Source organism: Eptesicus fuscus, chromosome 16, assembly GCF_027574615.1.
Source record: "Eptesicus fuscus isolate TK198812 chromosome 16, DD_ASM_mEF_20220401, whole genome shotgun sequence".
NCBI classification, from domain to species: domain Eukaryota; kingdom Metazoa; phylum Chordata; class Mammalia; order Chiroptera; family Vespertilionidae; genus Eptesicus; species Eptesicus fuscus.
The window spans coordinates 10,219,605-10,238,545 of record NC_072488.1 but is presented as its reverse complement, the minus strand read 5'-3'; the positions used below and the strand labels follow the sequence as shown (position 1 = coordinate 10,238,545).

General features: G+C 44.7%; 1 protein-coding gene across 1 annotated transcript in view; it reads right to left on the bottom strand.

The window, feature by feature from the left end:
- The window catches only part of NCOA1 (nuclear receptor coactivator 1), a 167,265-nt gene extending 148,634 nt beyond the window's left edge, over positions 1-18,631 (bottom strand). Inside the window, exon 1 of the mRNA XM_054728547.1 lies at positions 18,275-18,631. The gene's annotated coding sequence lies outside the window, so the exon portion shown is untranslated. The remainder of the gene's footprint in view (positions 1-18,274) is intronic.
- Between the last annotated feature and the right edge of the window lie 310 nt (positions 18,632-18,941).

The following is an 18,941-nucleotide window of genomic DNA, read 5'->3' as shown; positions in this document are numbered from 1 at the left end:
AAACTGTACAGGATAAACCAGGTTGTTCAATAAACTTCAAGGATGAGGGGGGAGGGGGGAAAGAAGGAATTTACAAATTTAAAAAAGACTTAAAAGACACTTCAGCCCAGTCAGGTGGCTCAGTTGGTTGGAGCATTGTCCAGTACACCAAAAAGATTGCTGGCTCCATTCCCAGTCAGGGCACATACCTAGGTTGTGGGTTCGATCCCCATTCCCAGTCAGGGCACATACCTAGGTTGTAGGTTCGATCCCCAGTGGGGGCATGTATGGAAGGCAGCTGATCTGTTTCTTTCTCTCTTTGTTTCTCTCTCTCTCTCTTCCCCCTCCCCCTTTTTCCTCTCTCTCTCTAAAATCAATAAAAACATCCTCAGGTGAGATTTAATTTTTTTACAATCAATCCTGATTTATTTATTTTTATTTTTTTAATTACCACCCTCCCAAAAAGGCAATAACATCAGCCCCACATACATCTGCTTGGAAGAAAGAACATGCTAGTGACATAACCAGAATATTCAGGAATGTTTTATTTAGGCTTTGGACATTTCCTTTTTTCTCTTGAAAAATCAACAAATTAGCATTCTGATTTTTAAAAGAAAATCATTAACAACACATATAGCTTTTACTCTGCCTATGCTACACCTATGATAAAAGTCTTATTCTGAAGAGTATTTTTAAAGACTTAGGGTTTACAAGTTCTTAAAATGATACCCCTTCAAAAGAAAAATATCTACAAGAGACTACTGAAGCAAAGGTCAAGGGGGAAAACCAAACAACAAAAAGCCAAGAAAAAACATCTGTAATTAAAGCTTAACAGAAAATCTATATCATCAACAGGATTGGCTGTCAATAGTAACCTTCCCAGAAGTAACCCATCCTCTGATGAAATTCAAGATATCTTAATGAAAATTATAGCACCTCCCTGTCATCAAGAAGCAGCCAACAACTTAAGGTACATTAAATGAAAATTAATCTGAAATTTCAACATGGGCACATGCTGTAATAAAGATTACTTTTTATTTCCATATTATTTCAAAAAATTTGAGACAGTTCACAGAGTGCATTAGCATTAAAAAGAAAAAAGTGACAAGATTGGGGCAAAGAAAAAATAAAGGAGGAAAATGAGATGAAGCCAGAGGTAGATTCATACAAACTATATGCCACAAGAGCAACATATCTGACGCTGAGCTCCCTTGCAAAGAGAGAAATAGCATAGGTTACAAGCATCATGATGACTATGCAATACAAATGAACCAGCTGGTCAAAGGAAACACGGCTTTTCCTGGTACCAAGACCTGGAAAAAAATTACTACATGGGTTCTAATAATAATGGTGATAAAAACAGAAGCAGTTTGAACTGTACCCTTAAAAATAGTCAAGATGGTAAATTTTATGTTATGTGTATCTTACTACAATTTTTTTAAATGGGGAGGGGGGAGAGGGACAACAGCAGTTTATTTTCATCGCACTTGTCCTAGGCCAAGAATTCTATATGTTTAAATTCACAAAGTCCTCCCAACAACCTTGAGGAGGTAGGGTCATTATCATTCCCATTTTATAGATGAGAAAACTGAGGCACCAAGAGGTTAAGTAACACACAACTAGGAAGTAGCAGAACCAGGACTCAAGCCCAGGAAATCTGGCTCCAGAGCCCACACTCCTGACCATTACATAACCCCTAATCCATAATGACATCTCTCTTCAGGCAAAAGCATTTGCCTTCAGCTAAAAGCATATCTGTCCATGAACTATTAGCTCATTTTTTGTTCAGTCTTAGTCCTGCAGATCAGCTGCTGATAACAATAGCAATAGTTACAACTGCATCAATAGAGCACTAAGATAAAGGAGATTAATATCCTCACAAGAATTCCACAATAAGAGAAGTACTAAATTTTATAAAGCTGTTTGTTTTAATGGCCCTCAATAAAGGCTGATTGCATTACACCAAATAACAATTCTGTAAAAGTAATTTTTCCCCAGTCTAAAACAATGCAATGAATGTACATAGCTCTCTGGTATTCTGGCTTGATCCAAGTAAAAACTTTGTTTCTAGAGGATGTATTAAATGTGTTTATTTAAGCAATTCTCAAAGAGTATTATTTCTGATTACTACCTTTATAGTAAGAATTGGGCAGCAAAGTAAGTGGATACATACTTGCTAGAATGAAGCTCTTCTATATTGATTATAGGTAGACTACATATTTCACAGTCAATCAAGTGCAGAATAAGGCTAATATTCCCTTACGAAAATTAAGGAACCTAACCACTAAAGATGTCTAAGTATGCAGCCAACCCACTTCTCCATGGAGGTGAGCCAAAAAAAATATTTTCTTATAGGGCCAAAATTTTCCACCGAAAGAGCTTCTGATTCTGTACCAATGAATAAACTTCCAATTGAGTCCCAAAGTTCTATACCATTCGATATAATCACAATGATTTTGACCTGGAAAATTCTCAAAACATGAGTTTCCCAGTATTTATCTCAGCCATAAAATTATCTCAATTAGGCATCCATAGAGCATCCAATTGAGTCATGTATCCCTAAGTTAACTCAATGAATTGGGCAGCTATGTAAGTTACTATATACTAGAGGCCTGATGCACGAAATTCATGCAAGGGGCTCAGCCCTCACAGCCCCAGCTGCCTCGGCCCATTGCAGCCCCAGCTTCGTCTGGAAGGTCGTCCGGAAGGTCGTCCGGCTGTCTGGTCTAATTAGCACATTATGCTTTTATTATTATAGAAGATAAACCAACTAAATATATATATATATATATATATATATATATATATATATATTATACACACCCACACACACATATATATATATATATATTAGAGGCCCGGTGTACAAATTCACCCTTAGCATATCATTAGCAATTACACTTTGATTGGTTGAACAGACAACCAGACACTTAGCATATTAGGCTTTTATTATATAGGATGTGTGTGTGTGTGTGTGTGTGTGTGTGTGTGTGTGTAGTGAGTCTTGAGTTTGGAGTAGTATCTCACTTTCTGTCTTTCTGTCTGAAATAACCAAGGCCATTCCTACTTAGTTTAAATACGACATCATAATACCACTACATCATGTAAATACAACTATTTCATATGGCTAGGAAGCAATGAAAAAGTCAAGAATCACACAAGGAAAGTGAACAAATATGAATAACAGAGCCTTAAGAAGGAAAATCTAATATACAATAAACATCTGATAAGATGTTCAACTTTATAATAGTGAGGGAACTGCAAATTACAACAATGGAAAGAGCCTGTCCCTCATGAAAGATCTATTTTTCAATCTCAAGGAACAGATTTGAACCTGTTTTGGTCATATGGCCACCCTGCAGCAATGACCATGACCAAAGGAATAGAGAATTATGACAGGCCAAACCTAGGTCATATGACCATCCCTTGGCCAAGGGGGAGAATACTGTGACCAGAAAATGGGGGAAGGGATACTAGACAGCTAAAATTAATAGCTTATCATATAATTCACTATAGAGATTTTCTCCTTTTAACTCTATATACTTCCATTCCTTCGAATTTTTAATTAGAATATAGTCATGTATGATATGCATGATTTATTTTTTAATTTTAAAAGGAGAAATTGTTGGAATGCAGTCAGTAAGAAAGCCTAAGGTCTAAAAAGTTCAGAAATAAAGCTGGGGAGTGGGGAGAATAGACCTCATCTATATATATAAATTAGAGGCCCGGTGCACGAATTCATGCACCAGTGGGGTCCCTCGGCCTGGCCTGCGGGATCAGGCTGAAACTAGCTCTCCGACATCCCCTGAGGGGTTCCGGATTGTGGGAGGGCGCAGGCCAGGCTGAGGGACCCCACTAGTGCACAATCGGGGCCAGGGAGGGACGCGGGAGGTTGGCCAGCTGGGGAGGAACTGTGGGAGGGCTCCAGGGTGTGTCCAGCCAGTCTTGCTCAGTCCCGATCAGCCGGACCCCAGCAGCAAGCTAACCTACCAGTTGAAGCGTTTGTCCCCTGGTGGTCAGTGCACGTCATAGCGACTGGTCGACCAGTCAACTGTCTGCCCCCTAGTGGTCAGTGCACATCATAGTGAGCGGTTGAGCGGCCTTATAACATCATTAGCATATTACACTTTGATTGGTTGAACGGCTGACCAGATGACTGGACACTTAGAATATTAGGCTTTTATTATATAGGAAGCCTAAGTGACTGTCCAACTGTCTGACCGGTAGCTATGTCACACAATGACCACCAGGGGGAAGACGCTCTGACCATGCACTGACCACCAGAGGGCAGATGCTCAACACAGGAGCTGCTGAGCTGCAGTGACTTGGCAGCTGCAGTTCTAGGGTGACGCACCTGGAACCCGAGAGGAGGGAGCCTGACTCCAGGGTGCATCACCTGAGAACCTCCCTCTCACAATCTGGGACCCCTCAGGGGATGTTGGAGAGCTGGTTTTGGCCTGATCCCCCAGGCCAGGCCGAGGGACCCCACCAGTGCTGTGCACTGGGCCTCTAGTCCTATATAATAAAAGCCTAATATGCGGAACGACTGGCGGAATAACCAGTCACTATGATGTGCACTGACCACCAGGGGGAAGATGCTCAATTCAGGAGCTTCCTCCAGCCCACAGGCCCCATGCCAGCCAAGGCAGGGGCCCCCTGATCGCCCCACTGGTAGCCCCGCAGAGGAAGGCGACCAGCGGCAGTGGCGGGGGCAAGGGCCAGCAAGCAGGTGGCACCAGGCCAGCCAAGGTGGGGGACAGCAGGGGAGCCCCGATCGCCCCGCTGGTCACCCCACAGATCAACCCTGATCGCCAAACAGGCCTAGAGACCCCACCCGTGCACGAATTCGTGCACCGGGCCTCTAGTGTATTAATAAGTATCTAGGCTTCATAGTCCTGCATAATTGGCCAATATTTTAACCATCACCTAAAATCCTTATCAAACCCAACATTAAAAGACAAATGAAAAATGGAGAAAACAGATTTTAATTAATAGTATGTTGATGAGAAGGAGAAAAAGACTTCCAGGGAATTAAGAAGCAACTTTATGAAAACTTCAGACAACAAAAGGTCTCCAATACTATCTGAAAGCCCTTTATACCCTCTCTCACTTACCTCACCCCATAATCTTACCAACCAAACAGTATATGTAGAAAAGCTCTGGATCAGTTTTACTGAAGCCAATCGTTTTCTACCGGTTTTCAAATCTCTGCTCTAAAGATGGTAGCAAAACCATGTAAACCAAAACAATTTATAATAACTACCCCTAGAGACATTAGCAAAAATTTCTCCTTTAACTGTTCCAAACACTACCATTCAGCTCTATAAGTTCTTTTCACAAATAAATTTAGCAATAAAAATCCCATTTAGACTGACACACAAAAACAATTCCTCTTTATTTCAATAATTCCAGGTAGGGCCTACTGAGTCTGATAGCCATCTCTCTAAAGAAAGCAATTCTGTTTTGGTGAGGCAAAGGCAATTACTGCTCACCAAATATTCATGTTCTAGCCAGCATTCCCTAACCCCTTAAGCAGTGCCCTGTTACTACTTTTGGTTATGAGAGGAAGTGATATGAGTTACTTCAGAGCCCAAGGTACAGTAACTAAGGAGGCTTTATGATCCGGACAGTGCACCAAATATACTTTATTATTTTAACTACAGAACTCTTTTTTCAAGTTCCACGGACCTATGCTATAAGCATCACTCCAAATACTATAATCTTATTCAAATTCCACTTCCTCCAGATGCCTACCCACACCTTGCTAGGCTCCAAGGCATGATCATACTTATGTATGTACTAGAGGCCCAGTGCACAGATTCGTTTGGGGGGGAGGGGTAATCCCTCAGCCTGGCTTGTGCCCTCTCGCAATCCGGGACCCCTTGGGGATGCAGCAGTGCACCAAGTGGCAGGCGGCCAGGGAGGAGCCTGGGCCGGGTGCCGTGCTGCTCCGCTTGCGCTCATCCTGGCCTGCTGCTCCTGCCGCTGCCGCCGCAGCTGCACTTGCCAGCCATGAGCCCAGCTTCTGGCTGAGCCCAGCTTCTGGAGTGCACTGACCACAAGGGGGCAGCTCCTGCATTGAGCATCTGCCCCCTGGTGGTCAGTACGCGTCATAGCAACCAGTTGTTCCAGTCATTCCATCATAACGGTTGCTTAGGCTTTTATATATACTGTATAGATACTGTGGGTAAAGTACTATGAAAGCACTATGGTACTGGCACATAACTAGTGTAATAAATGGCCTCTACCTTCTATAATTTACAATATGGTTGGTGGGAAATGACACATGATAAATAAATTTCAAGTGAATGCTACTAGTAAAAATAGTAAATGCTAGAGGAGTTTCCACATATCTCAGTTAGCAACTAACTATACTAGTTTTAGTTACATAAGCCCATATTACATCTTTTACATTATTTTTTAATCCGTGTATGATTTAAAGCAAATGAGACTCTCTACCGGAGTTATAATCTCTTTAAAGGGCAGAAACCCTAAGATATAATAACTTCATGGTGCCCTATATTACCATTCAAACACAAGTATTCAGTAAAAATTTATCTTACAGAGGTGTTGCAAAATTAACACAGAAGTGTAGTAATCTTCATGACATTAAGAGTTCGTTATCTCTAGCATAGCCGAGAGAGGAAGGAACACGTTTCTCTGTATCCATGGCAGGGGGAGCTCTACTGGAGAACATTAAGTCACCAGGTTCCCCCAGCCCTGAACACAGCCCTTAACAGCCAACTTCTTACACTGTAGGACTACCTCTCTCTCTTGAACAATATCTGATTTCCAATTCAATTTCTCAAAACCCCGAGGTCGGTGAAGAGAATCCCTGGATATTTTGTATGAGTATCCCAGGTACACATTCAAAAAAAGGTCTATTTCTCTAAATTAATAATTAGCACTGTGATTTAATCAATATGACGTGACAATATTTTAATTCTTTATGTGTAAGACATTGCAAAGGACAAAATACAAAACATGATCTCCTTCTGCCATTCTCATACCATAATTTGGGAGATAGGACACGTGAAAACAAAAAAATTCCACACAGTATAAGGCAGTATAAGTTGTCAAATGAATAATAAGGAAAATAAAAATTAAGAGTTCATAGAAGGAAGAGATTACTTTCAAATTTTATAGTCTGAGCACTTAAAAAGCAAGGTGGAACCTGAGCTGAGCTTTAAAGCAGCGGTCACCAGCTGGTGGTCCACGAGGCCCGAAAGGTTGGTGACCGCTGCTTTAAAGGACAGGCAGAATTTCAGGAGGAATAGGCTAGGATAAGCAGAACATTCCAGGGAAAAGAATATGTAAAGGGGTGGGAACCAAGAAGTCCAAAGGATGTGTAAGGGACAGTAAACTGACAGTTTTATTTTGAACAGCTTATTGGGGAAGACGAGTGAGAAGTGAGATGAGAAGCAGGTTGTTGTCAGACACCCTGGAAAGCTTTAAATGCCAGGCTAAGGAACAGCTTTATCTTGACAGTAATGAGGAGCCATGGAAGGTTTTTAAGCAAAGTAACACAATGAAAATAAAAATTACAATCATCCCCAAACAAAATTTAGGACAGACTGAAAAAGGAACTCACTGGAGCCAATGAGACCACTTTGGTTACTATCCAAAAAGTAAGCCTAAATTAGAACAATGACTTTGAAGTGGGGGGGGGGGGAGGGAAGGAACAAATCTAAGGATCTAAGAGAACCTGAAAGGTGTTTTCAGCATATGTCAAATCAGACCCTAAGAACTCTAGAAAGCTGAGATTCAGATACTAGGAAGAATTTGAAAGCATAGAAACTAGGAATTCCTGCCTACCCAGCAGGTCTCCCTATACTTGACTTGATACTGGTCTCTTCTATACATGTATGCATTCTCATCTCTGTACTCACTCTTTTTTCCTGGGGCTTGTGGGGAGAGATGTGGGAAATTATATATAAAAGCAGCCAAGTGATGATGGCCAGGTAGTTATGTAACAAATAGAACTAAAACATCTCTAAAGGCCAAAGGCATTGCAATCACATCTATTACAAAATGGAAAAACAGACTGCAAATCCAGTCATACTGCAGGCTTGAGTAATTACATCAGATATATCCATTAGACTTGGCAAGAAGTAACACTGGATGAATGGAGTTATTGAGGTCTCAGTCCGTTCTTAACAGCGTAGTTTCTTAACCTTTGGGGAGGGTCATAGACCCTTTTGGGAACTTGCTAAAAGCTACAGACCCTCTCCCCAGAGAAATGCAAAGATTCACAAAATTTTGCACACAATTTCAGAGTGTTCACAGATTCCCTAAAGCCTATATGGAGACTCTTAGTCCATAAACTCCAAGGGGTCTTACTTATGAACCTTGATATAAAAGTCATAACCATTTTTATCATATACCCCACAGTTTAAAAGAAGCCATGTATGCTTACTTATTTATAATTTATATAGATAATTGCACACCAGAAAAATAAATTATGTACATTGTAAAGCATACACAAAAATGAACATTTTAAAGAATGACATTTATTATAATAAACAATTTTAAAACATTTCTTTTACTTATTGATGACACAGATTTCACAAATTTGTGCTCTTCCTAATAAATATTAGGATATTATAGCACCACTTTCACCGAGAGTAATGTGATTGAATATGGTTTGTTCTTTTTTAAATTTTCCTTTCACATCCTATATAATAAAAAGCTAATATGTAAATGGTCGTCACACCCTCAGGCCAGAACTGCTCAGACACTCGGCACTGGGGAGAGGAATGGGGACCAGCCAGGCACAAATGAGCTCAGGAGAGAGGAATGGGGACCAGCCAGGCTGCGGCCTGGGAGAGGGGCAAGTCGCCCGCCCTGCGGTCCTGGGCGCCGGCGCCTGCGCCTGCGGCCTGGGAGAGGGATAAGCCGTCCACCCCACGGTCCTGAGCACCTGGGCTGCGGCCTGGGTGAAGCTGCCCGCCCACCGTCCCCTGTGGCTGTGGCTGGCCCGGGAGAAGCCGGCCCAGGTCCTGGGTGCCTGCGGCCAGACAGAGGGAGGGAAGCCCGGGTTCCAATGCCTGCAACTGGCCAGAGGAAGGAATCCTGGGTCCCGGATGTGGGGCGAGGCAGAGGCAGTTAGGGGCAATCAGGCCAGCAGGGGAGCAGTTAGGGGCTATCAGGCAGGTAGGCAGAGGTGGTTAGGAGCGATCAGGCAGGCAGGCAGAGGGGTTAGGGGCGATCAGGCAGGCAGGCAGGCAGGTGAGCGGTTAGGAGCCAGCGGTCCCGGATTGCGAGAGGCAGTCGGACATCCCCCCAGGAGTCCCAGATTGGAGAGGGGGAAGGCCGGGCTGAGGGATCCCCTCCCGTGGACAAATTTTGCACACCAGGCCTTTAGTTTTGTAATAAGGCAACTTGAAAGTCTGGTTGTAAATTCAGTTCATTTTTATAATAAATAACTATTTTATTTTAATGGTTATCATAGCCAAAAAACAGACTGTACAAAGATGAAAAAGAAAAACCAAAGGGAAGCATTGCATCACTTGCTGCAATGAATGAAACATGATATTCAATTTTCGATCCCATTCACCGTTATGCAAAGGTTTTAACTAAAATTGAACTAGTACACTGCCATATTTCCTAATGACAACCAGTTGTTATAACTACTAATCAGAATTTATTGGCTTTTTATATTGTCAGCCAATGGGCTGAAAACCGCTAAAACTCTTCCTTTACAAGATTTTTATACAGCTTAGAAAATGGTGTTTCCAAGTTCAAGTATATTTATATAAAAATGTTCTTAAAGTTAACACCCATCATTTTCAGCACTTAAATACAATAATAATGAGTGCAATTCCAAATATCCATTTTAAAAAACCTCTTTTGTAACACTGAATTTTATTTTGTTTTTTTGAAAGGTAGTTACTTTTTAAGTCACTGTTAAGAATTTACCATCATCCCAAAAAGACAGATTAAGTGTGTTTATTTTTCAAAAACATCTGCTAGGTAGCATACGACTCACAGCCACTTGTCACAGATAATGTCAGCAAATTTGGAGCATTTGGGTTTTTGTGAAGGAAAATGAGTTAGTCATCTTTAAGTTAGACAATTCTTAAGCCCTCTGCCTGAAAATGACCAGTTAACTTCTATAAAGTATTATACAAAAGATCTGCATGGTAACTCCGACTGCAATACAAAGTACGTTACGAGTCTATTTTTTTTTTATTTTTTTTAAATATTTTTTATTGATTTCTTACAGAGAGGAAGGGAGAGGGATAGAGAGCCAGAAACATCGATGAGAGAGAAACATCCATCACCTGCCTCCTGCACATCCCCCACCGGGGATGTGCCTGCAACCAATGTACATGCCCTTGACTGGAATCGAACCCGGGACCTTTCAGTCCGCAGGCCGACGTTCTATCCACTGAGCCAAACCGGTTTTGGCACGAGTCTATTTTTTAAAATAATAAATCCAAAAATCCAATTACCTATGCCCCTATAAACGGTAAAACATCACAACAGACTGACTGAAAAGTAATGTCCTTGCAGAACTCAAATTTCCCAGGTAATTTTATGCAAACCCTACTGTAGAGACCACTGCTCTACACGGGCCTGGGCTCCCGAGGGTCAGAGCTCTCTATCAGTGCCTTGCAGGCCATCAAAATTTAGAAGCGTTATCCTTACCGGTACTCTAAGGATATTGTATCCATCCCTGATTACGACCAGACTGGCAAAAGATACAACTGCAGCACCTTCTGTGACACCAAGTGTCTTCAACTCTGTTCCCTCAGAGTAATGTTGGCTAGTGGTTCAGTCAAATAGTAGGGTTGGAACAAGGTCCAAGACTCTTCATGAGATATTCTGCCTTAAGACCTTTTTGGAACGTGGCACGGCATAAGTAAATCAGTAAAATAAATCATGAACTCTATTGAGAGACAGGGGCTTTCAACTTGCATGACCAAAAGATATACAGTGAGATATGTCTATTCAAAGATACATTCTTACACTCATACAGTAAGTCCACAGCATCCTATTCAAAATGCCAAATGATAGCCCTAACCGGTTTGGCTCAGTGGATAGAGCGTCGGCCTGCAGACTCAAGGGTCCCGGGTTCGATTCCGGTCAAGGGCATGTACCTTGGTTGCGGGCACATACCCAGTGGGGAGAGTGCAGGAGGCAGCTGATCGATGTTTCTCTCTCATCGATGTTTCTGACTCTCTATCCCTCTCTCTTCCTCTCTGTAAAAAAAAAAAAAAATCAATAAAATATATGTTTAAAAAATATAAATAAATAAAAATGCCAAATGATAATACATCGTTTAAAAAGACAGATACTGGGGGAGGGGGGGTGGATAAGCCAGTAAAAAAGAATCTGTACTAATGTCTATAAAAAACAAACACATATGCCCTGGCCAGGTAACTCAGTTGGAACTTCATCGAGATGCACCAGGGTTGGGGGTTCAGTCCCTGGTCAGGGTACATAAAAGAATCAACCACTGAATGCATAAATAAGGACAACAAATTGATGTTTCTCTGTCTTTCCCTTCCTTTCTCTCTAAAATCAATTTAAAAAACAACATAGTCTGTTCTCAAATATACATAAAAATGAGTAAGTTCCCACTGTGTGTAAGCCTTACAATATGGAATCATTTCAAACACTATGAAGGTATAAAATTGGGGGTTTAAAAACTGTCAAAAAAAGAGCCACATAAATTTGGAAAACAGATGTTATTTTTCATCAGATATACATCCTTCGCTGTGTCCCACCACTTCCCTCCATTAAAACCCCTCAGTGTCTTGCTACTGCACCTAGAATGTCTGGATCCCTCCTTTTCCCCACTTCAGCAGGTAGCACACTCCACTTCCCCCCTTCATACTTCCTAAATAACTCCAAGCTTTCCTGTCCTTTCATTTTTACTATTTAATCTTCCTGAATAGACTACTCGCATCACCCTCACTCATAAGAAATCATCCCTGCCTTCAGTGATCTTGTCCACCACCAAGCCCTCCACAAAACTTGCCCTGATCTCTCTCAAAGAAAAATAATCGCTTCCTTTCCTGAATCCTCCAAGTATTATTTCAGTCCCTCTCTCATAGCACTCATCACATTCAATTAGTATTATAGGTATTTGTGTATCTTATCGCCTCTCCTAGGTCATGATCTCCTTAAGAATGGGATCTATATCTTATCATTTAACTTCCCTATCTTTTAACAACACAGCACCTTGAACAAAGTAAGAACTCTTATAACTAAGTCTTGAATGAATGATTGAGTGACTACTTATAAATTCAATTACAGACTTCCAGTACCATCTGGAGTGGAGGGGAGGTACAACTTAAGACTTCACAGAACAAATAACTTTTCCCTTGTTTCCTCCAAACTCACCAAAGTAACACCAGTATTACACCTACAGGTGCCTTCAAAAAGCAAGGACATTTCATCCTTCAACTATCTGGTCAAATGTGGTGGGTTATCTTTATGTACACACACACACATTCACAATAGAATATCTTCTACTGTTAAAATATAATCGAATCTCTGCTTGATAATAAAAGTATGTAAATATTTTAACCATACAGGCAAACTAAAAATATACGATCAGGGTTAACCATTCAAAATACAGAGAATGACTAAGCTATTTATTCCATGTGGAAAAACAAACAAACAAACCAAAAGAAAAACCTTACGCTTTAGTCATTTACTAACAAAACTTGAGAGGCAGTATTTTATTGCTAAGAATCCAAAACCAACCATTCAAAGATAAGCTTACCTAGACAGAAGCACCAAAGAATCAACACTACGAAAGTACAAAGGTGAGATAAGAGACAGCAGGAAATCTTAAAGAGACGTTTTCGTTAAGTAACTGGTACATATGGCTCCTGGGTCACCAGAAAGCAATGAGGTGGCAGGAGTCCTCACGGCACATCTACAGAACAGAAAGAGGGTCCAGAAGGGGAAAGAGGGCTACCATGTGGCCAAGTACGGCCAACATGCTTGGAGAGAAGCCAATGTAAAGGTATGCTTGTGATTTCAGGTCAGAAGACCTGGACTCGAGTGTCATCCTGAATACCTAACAAGCGGTGCAATCTTACACCCTCACTGAACCTCCCTGAGCCCTGCTTTCTTGTTTGTAAGGTGTAACGTGCAGAGCAAGCACGGTACCTAACTACAGCGTGTCTCGAAGGCATCACTCAGGAAGTATTTGCTGACTCTGAACGAGGGCCATACAAGAAAAGCAGACATTCCTCTCCAGGCACGGGTGTCGTTTTTGAGAGAGCAGCTCTGATTAATTCCTTATTACGACATTTGACAGTCAATGTTTGGCCAAAGAAATAAAAACACCCCCTTCCTCCTAGCTTATGCATTACTCAAAAGTTTACTAGAATTCTTAAAATTTAAAATATCTTTGGAATCTCTTTCAAACACAAGAAGTAACTCCCACAAAGAAGCCTAGACGCCAAGTACCTGGGTTCTGGCCCAAGTAATGCCAATACTTACACGACCCGAGAAAATGACTAGATTGGTACATGCCTGGCTACAGTCTTCTCATCTATAATATTAAGGAGGTTGTCCTATATTCCCACGGAAGCCCCTTTACTCTAGATGTTATGCAGGCAAACAGCTATAAACCTACAAATCACAGAATTTTGGCATGAGAAGAAATGTGAAGTCAGACCAATATGCTCATTTAATGAATAAATAGAGCCTCTCAGGCCCACAGAGCTGATGACATGAGTACCAGATTACAGAACCAGAAACAAGGGGGGGAATCCAAGAAACGGCAAAGGAAGGGATCAGAGAATTCGGTGTTGGGTTTAGGGTATGGAAATGTAAGAAAACATTATTAACGTCTTAATGTGGCCCAATCATTATGCTAGACATATCTCGTTATTTGAATTAAAGATCACACAATGTGAGGGTCAGTGCATTGTTCCAATTTTAAGTATGAAGCCCTGAGGTTTAGTGTGGTTAAATAACTAGCCCAAGGATATATCTTCCAGATATAAGTATCTGGAAGGTTAGGACACCATTCCCAGTCTAAAGTCAACCTCCATTTCCAAAAGAAGCTTAAAAATTGCCTTAAATTACAAGCCAGAGGAGCAAAAATGAACTATCCCTCTGGAAACACAGGATAATACAGCGTTATTAAACTCCTGGTCCTGTGAATAGGTGTACTTCACCTCTGTGCTTGCACCTATGGTTAGCAGTTTGGTCTGTCTGTTCCCAATGGTCAGGTTCAAGACCTCTCAGTAAAGCCCAACTTCCCCCACTCTCCACAATGAAATAAATCCATAGGGAGTAATTAGATCCAAGTAGTATCTCTAGAAATGAGGTTCACTAGACTGATTAATTTCAAGTCCTCCACATGCTCCTTAAGTGACTATAGCTTCTGGTTTGACATCAGCTATTTATCTTTGAAATATGAAAACTACACTAAGCTTTTCTACAAGCCTGTCACTTCAAGAAGCCTCAAAAATACTGTTGCAGATGGGGGTACGGGGGAGGAAGCATGGATACAACAGCCCACTCTATTTGCAGTTCTAGAATTGGACTTACATGCTGGTGTCAGTGTTTTGTAATAATTTCTCTTGTTCAATCATGTATCCTGCAGAAATAGAAAGCAATCATTCTATACTCTGCATTAATCCAAAGACTGTGCACCCACAAAACAAATGTCCAGAACTAATGGGGGAAAACCTGCACCTCCTTCTTAAATTAAGCAGCCAAGAATGGTACCCGGATGCCACTAGGCCTTTCTATGACCTCTGACCCTATGCCAATGCTTTCACAATATATACCAGTCAGCTCCACAGCAACCCAATCCTCTGTCCACCACATGTTGAGAGAAAGGCACAAAGTCGAACTAAAATATAAGGAAGAGAAAAGGGAAGGCTTGAAGTGACTAGACCTCATCTCCAATGGTAAGAAGAAAGGTCAGAGACCGCGAGGCCCATCCTCAGTGACCAGTGACCAAGGGCTGAGCTACTGGTTAACCTGGAAAATAAGAAATAAACTAAGCCCCTCCCTACACTCTAGTCTGTCCAAACAGGTAGTAAAGTTGTACAGGGGGGGAGAAATTTGTCTAGCTCTGCAGACAGAATGGAGATAGTGCTCGGAAATACATGTATTTTTAACCCAATCCCACACGCTCCTCTGCACCCAGAATGCAAAACAGGAGCGAGCCTACCACCTGTTTTTGGACCTCTGCCATGAAAGCAGTGGATGGCCCTCTGAGAATTCCTGTGATGATCCTATGAAGAAGGCAACAATCCCTGCCGAGACAATAATGAGCATCCTGAGGATCTCCTTCACCCCATCACTTAGGGGACTCTATCCAGTGGGGTGTACTTTTACTGACCTCCCATTCTTGCCTCCAAATGAGGGCTGCATTTAGGCCATATAGTTTAAAGCCAACCCACTCCGTAAGGTATGCAACATATTCAAACAAGGTGGAACCCTTAGAGAATGAGGCAAAAAAAGACAACATAAAGTAAGGAATACAGGTAAACTCTCTCTAGAGAGAATAAGTGAAACTGATGAAAACAGAGAAGGGAGGGCTAACACGTTCTTTAAAGATCAGTGATAAGTCATATTCTGATGTACAGCACGAAGAGGAAAGATTTTTCAAACATCATCCAAACCCTCTCTTCTCCACTCCACCTTTCGGCACCTCTGCACCACCCTCATCGCTTGCTCTACATTTAGTCCTGGTACAGGCCGATCGCTGGATTAGCAGGACCAGGAGTAAGTACATGCAGAGAACATTCCATCCTCGAAGCATCTTTAAGTTACTGAGGCTTGTTTACCACCCTGCCCTATAGTGCGAAAGCATGGGATTTTGCCAATGCTTTCACAATATATACCAGTCAGCACCACAGCAACCCAATCCTCTGCCCACCAGAAGGTTAACACATACACAGAAAACAAGAAATTCAACAAAAATTAACATGTGACCCTAGACTCCCTCTACAGTTAAATGTCTTAAGTAGTAGCAGTATCGTTATATCACACCCACTTCGTGCTACCCTTACAGCTTCCTGGCATAAGCAAATGCTTGCGATTATACAAACTGCTGCTTCTGTTTGCAGCCCAGATTTCTAGAAATGAAACCCTGGAATTGAGGGAGAAAGAAAAACAACTGTTGGCAGAAAGAGGGAGGAACATGCATTGTCTATATAATCCCAGTTTAAGTGGGACAATCACCATTAGTTCCATCAGGCACTTTTCTTTTTTTTTTTTTTTTTCTTTCCCTCAATAAAACCACTTACCCAAAAATGCAGATCTAAAACACGCCCTTAGCTTAAGCCACACAAAAAGCAATTTAAATAGACACAATCCTACAGATTTTCTCAGAAAGAAATCAGGCAGAGATTAACTATACACTATGCAAAATTCAAGTTTCACGCCTTAAAAATTATACTTCATTGTGTGTTACATAAATGTAATAAAACAGCAGTGCAAGATGTCTCCAAAACTCAAACCAGACACCTGTTCTTATAAGCAACACCCCTGCATTTTTCTCTCCAAACCATATATTCCCTAGCCGGGCCCCCTTTTTTGATCCACTGTTCCCAAAGCATATACAGTCTGAATAAGAAATGGAGGGAAAACATTTCAGACACTAGTTCCATAAAACCAAATTAGACCTTTCCACCAAGCACAGGAGGTAAAATAGACACCCTTCCAATTGTATTTAGCTTATAACAAACAGCTCAAGGAATGCCCCTGCCGTAGTAAGCTGAATCACACCCCACTGCTACCTTTAACCCAAAACTTTTCCTCGTCGAAGAGCCAAAAGACCCAAGCAAATACGCTCTTCTCACATTATTCTCAACAGTGAAGAAATCTGACCCCCTTCCTACTACATCACAGCTTCTGTGAAATAAGCTGGGAGGCCCCTTTGGCCAACTTTTTTTTTTTTTTTTTTTTTAATACTAACCTCCAACCAATTCCAGAAGAGGAGACACACCTCAAAACAAATTTAACCCTTGAAACCCATCCTTTCAACAGTCCCCTGCAATCTAAGCTTCCCCCACAGCCCTGTTTCCCACGGACCCTTGATTTCTTCATCGCTGAAGGGTAAGTCCCAGCCCTCACAGATCACCCCACAGAGACATCTCTGGACAGCTAGCTACAGAGGGTGCTGGGGCAAGAACAGCTTCATTCACTATCATCAGCCTCAACTTTAAAAATGCACCCTCTCCAGAGAAAAGAGGCAAAAGTCACCTTCTCCACAAGGACACCTGCCTCTTCAAGGCCTCTATCGTCAAGGAAAGCCGAGCAGGGAAAGGCTGCAAGACCCTTCGGCTTAAAAGTTTGCTTCCCCACCGAACTCTGCGGCCACGGATGGCTCCATGGACTGTCCTTGTCACACACACACACAGGCTGATGGTCAAACCCCCCGTCTGCCTCTAACACCGCCAGCCCGGGCAGCTTCCAGCCCAGGGGAAGGGGTGCTTTAAAATAAGCACGTCCATAAATAAAAACAAGGGGGGTAACAAAACCATCGCTGGGCAGCCAGGACCAGGGGCCCCGGGGTCCGGTTTCAACATTTCTCTTCCAGGAGACCAGGCGAGGGCTCGAGCTCTGCCGCGGACCATCCACTGTCCCACCGCTCCCAATCGGCAGCCCGTGTGCGCCCCTTCCCGGGTCCTTCCAGCAGAATCCCGGGAAGGGGACCAAACCCTCTAAGATCTCACGTATGCACCCCATTCCTGCCCCCCCCCGAAACCCCTCGTGGAGAGAAGGAGAAAGCCAGCGCGCCGGGGGCCCACCGGAGCGCCGTCGAAGGGCTGCGCTTACGGCGAGGCACGCCGCGGTCATCCCCATTTCGCAGTCCGCGCAGGCGAGCCTCCGGGAGGGTAACCCGCCGGCCAAGGTCACCGCGCTCGCCGGGGCCGAGGGGCGCCCGCGCCGACTTCCGGCTCCCCCTCTCGGCGGCGGGGAGCACGGCGGGCTCGGGGCGCCGCTCCCCACGCCGGGCCGGGGCCGCGAGCCTGGCGCACCCGCGGATGCTCGCCGGTCCGCGCGAAAAACTAGGGCAACCGGGCAGGGGCAGCCCAGTGGCCGCCGCCGCCGCCGCCGCCCCGCGGTGCCCCTCGCGGCGCAGCCCCCAGCTGGTGCCGTGACAGCTGCGACCTCCGCCCCCTCCGGCCGCGCGCGAGGCCGGGAGGAACCGGGGAGCGTGGGCGGGGGGCGGCCCGGGGAGAGAGCAGAGCAGGGGGCGGAGGGGCGCCAGCTGCTCCCCGCCCCCTAGGGCCTCGGCGGCCGCGCGGCTCGTGACAGCTGCACCCACCGGGAGGCTGGGCGCCCGCCGCCCGCCACTCACCTGCCGCCGCCGCCGCCTCTGGGCCGCGCTGACGGGCGCCGCGCTCGCCCGCGACCGTGGCAGCACCGCCGCGGCCTCCGCGTCTCCTCGGCCCGGGAGCCCGCCGCCGCCGCCGCGGCTCTCGGGCCCCCTCCTCCGGAGCAGGGGTCCCCCCGCAGGGGATGCAGCACGGACCCGGCGCGGGCTCCGCTCGAGGGAGCCGCGGGGAGCAGAGAGGCCCAGGCGCCCGAGGCCGCGGTCCAGCCGTCGGAGGGGAGGGCCGGGCGAACCGCGTCAGACTCCCGCTCGCCTGGCCTGAAGAACAGGCATTTCAGCCGCTCTCCGCGGCCGCCATGTTCTCCTCCTCCTCCTCCGCCGCCGCCGCCGCCGCCGCCGCCGCCCCCCGCTCGCGGCCCCGCCTCCTCCGCGCCCCGCCCCGCCCCCCCCCGCCCGCGCCCCGCGCCCCGCGCCCCGCCCGCCGCGCTGCCCTTGCGCTCTCGGGCCGGCCCGGCCGCGGCGACCCGGTGCCCGCGAGCTCCGACGGCGCGCGCTGCCCACTCGCCGGGGCAGCGGAGCGAGGAGCCGCCCCGCGCCCTCTGCCGGCGGAGGCCCCGGGAGGGTGCCGCGCTCCGCCCCGGCCCGCGCCCTCGCGAAGTGTGGGAAAGGAGGCCCCGGGACTCCTGCCCTC